This window comes from Anabrus simplex, chromosome 1, assembly GCF_040414725.1.
Source record: "Anabrus simplex isolate iqAnaSimp1 chromosome 1, ASM4041472v1, whole genome shotgun sequence".
Classification (NCBI taxonomy): Eukaryota; Metazoa; Arthropoda; class Insecta; order Orthoptera; family Tettigoniidae; genus Anabrus; species Anabrus simplex.
In genome coordinates, this window is record NC_090265.1 from 1,082,129,873 (window position 1) to 1,082,135,478 (window position 5,606).

The following is a 5,606-nucleotide window of genomic DNA, read 5'->3' on the forward strand; positions in this document are numbered from 1 at the left end:
CCTCAGCTCCATCTGTGGTTGGACCGGTTTGTCACTGGACCGGCAACGTGTCACTGCTCCAGTCGTGTCACTGGAGCAGTTGGAGCAGTGACACATTTTCTCTGGACCGTCACACCTCTACTGAGTAATTTTTCCCTACGACCAACATGCTTCGAGGTTGTACCTGACGTCACTTCACCAAACTTCACGTGACAAATACGGGAGCTCCTATTGGTAGAAACAACTCCCGATTGCTATTGGTCGATTTCGAGTTGAGAATTCCCGGTCGATGGGGCAGTTTGTCGCTGTCGTAGTTTGTAATTATGTGTTTTGAAGTTGCCAACCCGTTTTTAATTTCGTTTTCACTATATGCGGGTATGTTATTAATAACAATAACATCCGTAACACATATTTATGTCACGTTATGGTCTTTCGGCTGAAATAAATTCGTAATTATTGCTTTGATAACCACGTGTGAGACCAGTCTACTTTGTCATCTTTGTTTATCTTTATTTTCGTTTTCATGCTCTGCGGGTGTTTTTCAGTGAAATTCTGAGTGGAATTTCTTGTTTGAAGAAGTAGAAGATATTTGAGGTAAGAATTCCTTATTATTCTTGTTTTATTAACCTCCTGAGGCCGGAATATAGAATGCATATCACACCAATTAAAATGAAATTCCAATAAATATAACAGCAACTTTTCGGCCTACTCAGAGTTATATTTAGTTTATTGTTTAAAATATTTTTTGCGGGATATTTGATTCTATTTTAAACAGTGTCCTCTTAAAAGAACACTAGGCCACAGGAGGTTATGTAAGTTATTAAGTTGATGATTGATAGCTGTTTCTGTTCCCAAAAATATCTTTTTTTAAAGTATTTTTTCGTGGTGGTTGTTATTAATAACAATAACATGTGTATCATACTTATTTATGTCATGTTGTGGCCTTTCGGCTGCAATAAATTCTTAATTTATTAAATTCAGTTGATGTAGTCCTATTATTTCTGATAAGCCACTGTCGTTTTGATGGTATTGAATTTAGCAGTAAAATTATAAACTGTAGATAGTGCTCTTAATTATTTCCTTCTATTTCTTTTTATTCCTTAGATCATGCATGGAAAGTGCCAAATTTGTGGGATATACACCAATAGCGAAGAGTTCTGGCAGCAGGGAATCTTATCTTATTTCACCATTTCCCTGTTCTTAGACGTGATATTTGCAAAAAGTGGCTGGACATTGTGGGAATCCGAAAGTTGCGGCAGCTTTCTTCAAAGCAGCTGAGGAACCACACTATGTGTTTGAGACATTTTCGCTGCTCCAGCTATCCAGGACCTCTATCGAAGATACTGTCTCAGATAGAAGTAAGTAATTATTATCATTATTAATATTATTAATGGTCACAGTACTGTGACATATCAAATTTTCCTGTTGTTTATTTCAAATTGCTCTCTGGAGGTAATTATGGTAAATTCAACAGTGGCAGACAAGGTTGAACCTCGTTTCTCATAATGAAAGTCACTGTAATGTCCGTCATACCTAGTCTTGCCTTACCTAGCAAGTTGAAAAGAGCAAAATCAGTCCTTTAATATCCCTCAATACAGTCAAGTGCTTAACGAATTTTGGTGGACAGCATGCTCAGTGTAATTTTATTCCTGTTATTCCTACCTTAAGAACTGTAGGAAGACCATAATAACTATAGATATATTTATAAATGAATGATGATTGCATTCACTGTAGTAGGGGAGAAAAAAATTCATATCTTAGTGATTTTTTTTTTTTCCCATATAGATGTGCCTCGACATAAGTCTGGACGTCGGTCAGGTCCTTCGGCTGCTATGAGTTCCGCTGCTGCTGCTCCCACTGCCTCCACTCCTGTTACCGGTACTGCTGCTACTTCTACCACTGTTACTATCACTTGTAGTATTGCTGTTTCTACTACTACAGCCAATAGTGATACCGTTGAACCCTTACCAAAATGCTTAATTCCTTTTCATTTCCTACAGGCATTGGCACAGCTTTCTTCTAAGTGTTAGAATCTCGAGTCAGAAGTGTGAGTAGGCTAGTGATCAAAAAGTTTGGTCCCTCATTTGTAATGAAGTTTCTTTGTCTTCTAGACTTCATTACAATGTTACTTTGGATTAAATTGGTGGGTACAAAGGCTATGGACACCTAGGATGTACCAATGGATTTGCTGTCATGCCACCGGGCGAGTTGGCCGTGCAGTTAGGAGTGCGCAGCTATGAGCTCGCATCCAGGAGGTAGTGGGTTCGAACCCTACTGTCGGCAGCCCTGAAGATGGTTTTCCGTGGTTTCCCATTTTCACACCAAGCAAATGCTGGGGCTGTACCTTAATTAAGGCCACGGCCGCTTCCTTCCCACTCCTAGCCCTCTCCTGCCCCATCGTTGCCATAAGACCTCTCTGTGTCGGTGTGACGTAAAGCAACTTACAAAAAAAAGTTACGTCCCGCGAAATCGACTGCTTGCATGCTATTCCACGCTAATCCAGACACTGCTCGCGCACGACACTACCGATGTAACTCGTGCAATTATGCTGACAATGATGAAGATTTTTCATTTAAATAAACAGTTTTACAGTGTTTACATTTTAATTTGGAACACATAATGACTGAAATATGTGTAGCCTCTGTAGCTCAGGTAGCAGCGCGGTGGCCTCTCACCGCTGGGTTCCATGGTTCAAATCCTGGCCACTCCATGTTAGATTTGTGCTGGACAGGGCGGAGACGGGACAGGTTTTCTCCGGGTACTCTGGTTTTCCCTGTTATCTTTCATTCCAACAACATTCTCCACTGTCATTTAATCTGTCAGTCATTAATCATTGCCCCAGAGGAGTGCGACAGGCTTTGACAGCCGGCACAATTCCTATCCTCGCCACAAGATTGGGCCTCATTCATTCCATACCTGGCCAGCCCCGTGGTGTAGGGGTAACGTGCCTGCCTCTTACCCGGAGGCCCCAGGTTCGATTCCCAGCCAGGTCAGGGATTTTTACCTGGACCTGAGGGCTGGTTCGAGGTCCACTCAGCCTACGTGATTAGAATTGAGGAGTTATCTGACGGTGAGATAGCGGCCCCGGTCTAAGAAGCCAAGAATAACGGCCAAGAGGATTCGTTGTGCTGACCACTGACACCTCGTAATCTGCAGGCCTTCGGGCTGAGCAGGGGTCGCTTGGTAGGCCAAGGCCCTTCAAGGGCTGTAGTGCCGTTTGGTTTGGTTCATTCCATACCTGACCCGGTCACTGACTGGAAAATAGGTTGTAGGTTTTCAATGACTGAAATATGTATTAATATTATGTAAACCAAGTGAGTTAGGAGCACGCAGCTGTGAGCTTGTTTTTTGGGAAATAGTGGGTTCAAGCCCCACTGTACCGGGCGAGTTGGCCATGTGGTCAGAAGCACGTGGCTGTAAGCTTGCATCCCGAATCCGACTGTCGGCAGCCCTGAAAATGTTTTTCCTTGGTTTCCCATTTTCACACCAGGCAAATGCTGGGGCTGTACCTTGATTAAGGCCACGGCCACATCCCTCCAATTCCTAGGCCTTTCCTATCCCATCGTTGCCATAAGACCTATCTGTGACGGTGCAACGTAAAGCAACTAGCAAAAAAAAAAGAAAAAAACATTGTCGACAGCACTGAAGATGGTTACCGTGGTTTCCCATTTTCACAGCAGGTAAATGCTGGGGCTGTACTTTAATTAATGGCCATGCCTGCTTTCTTTCCACTCCTAGCACTTTCCTATCCCATCATCGCCATATGATCTATCTGTGTCGGTGTGATGTAAATTAACCTGAAATATTGTATAATTAGCAGATATCTAGGTTATGATAGCCGGGCGGTCCGTGAAAGGTCCTAGGGAGAGCACTGTGTATGGGTTCAATATTGTTGAAGACTTAAAATTAAACAATTTCAATTTGCAAAATCGTAATGATTGGGTATTAAAGTTTTTAATTTTGTATTACAAAACACCCAGCACGTAGGCTACACAGTGTGGTCACATATCTGTGAGATTGCACTTGGGCAGTGGTGTGTTCGAGTCCCACTGGCGGCAACAGTGAAGATGGTTTCCCTTCTTTGCAATAGGCAGGCAGATATACTAAGGCCGTACCTTAATTAAGGCCACAGCTGCTTCCTTCTGAGACCCATTCCATCGTTGCCATCAATCGGTGCTATATAAAACTCATAGCCAAAAAAATGAGACATCGTTATGAAGCCCATAACATGATTATAATTGTTCATAAAGGTGGAAAACAAGTATATTCATGTTCTGTGTTCTTATTCAAAATATGCCAAACATCTGCATGTTTCAGGCTCCATTTGTCTTAATTGCATTCATAATGACTTTTGTAAATTCCTGCCGTAGAGTTGTATAATCGAACATTTTATTTAAACTTCATGGGACATTTTTTATTATTATTAATATTATAAGGAGCATTAAGCATATCTGCTAAATGGGAAGTGAAAAACTGTGACGTTATTTTTCAGAACAATGAAAGTTTCAAACGTGTGGTTTACTGTCCTCATAGTCTGTTCCTTTATATGAGCTCATAATTTCTGTAGAATTGTGTGATAATGATCAAATACTCAAGTGGAAGTGTCATGTGGTATTGTCTGGATGAATTTTATAAAGAAGTCTTAGTTTTGGTTTAAGCATCCATTTCTAACAAAGGTATTTTCACTGAAAATTTTGTATTTTGGAAACAATTTCTCATCAGAACACAGGAAATATTTTATGATCTCTCTCCTCTCTTATTTGCAATTTGTATGCACATCTTCCTCAACTGAAATGTGTACTGGTATGTATTCAGTGTGCAAGTAACTAAATTAGTATTTGTGAATTTTGTGATGTTGGTAACTCATTTGATGTGATGGTAACAATTGTGCAAACTTTCCTTACCGTAGTTCTCCCCCTGTGAGTGGGGGCAGTAGAATAATACCCACGGCATCCCCTGCCTGATGTAAGAGGCAACTATAAAGGGTGCCATGGGAGCTCCGAGCTTGGGTAGGCATCCGTGGAGCCCTTAGGTGAATCCTGGCATTGCTTCCACTTGTGCCAGGCTCCTCACTTTCATCTACCAAAATCCCATCTACCTCGGTCACCACCTGTTCTTTTCTGACCCTGACTGTATTACGTATGGAAGCCTAGAGAGTCTTATTTTCACGCCCTTCATGGCCCTGGTCTTTCTTAGGCCAATACCTCCATTTTTTCGTAGTGTCGACCCCCTTCGATTTCTTCTCTCCGATTAATATATAGAGGATTGTTGCCTAGTTGTACTTCCTCTTGAAATAATAATCACCACCACCACTCTTATCGTAGTCGGTGCGATAAAACTGATTAAGACATAAATGATTGGAAATTGCATTCTTTATAACTTTTGTTATGTAGTTCTTTTCAATAGGACCAATCATCCAGGGTGAATAAAATTATTTATAGCCTACATTGTAGTGGCATATTCCCCGACATAAAATACCAATTTTCAATGAATTCTGTTCAGCCATTTTCTTGTGACAGAAATTATGAAAATTTAACACCCGGATAGTACGAGTCCCTGTGATTAGTACACCTAGGTGAGGAACACCATAGGTTTGCGTTGCCTGTAAATGGCGCCGCAATGTGAGA

The 5,606-nt window shown here is 41.3% G+C and overlaps 1 long non-coding RNA gene across 1 annotated transcript; it reads left to right on the forward strand.

Moving 5' to 3' along the window:
• Positions 1-314: 314 nt before the first annotated feature.
• On the forward strand, positions 315-1,914 carry LOC137501325 (uncharacterized). The gene is made up of 3 exons (XR_011018468.1): positions 315-573; positions 1,084-1,337; positions 1,765-1,914. It is a non-coding gene; the product is annotated as an uncharacterized lncRNA (long non-coding RNA).
• The last annotated feature ends 3,692 nt before the right edge of the window (positions 1,915-5,606 follow it).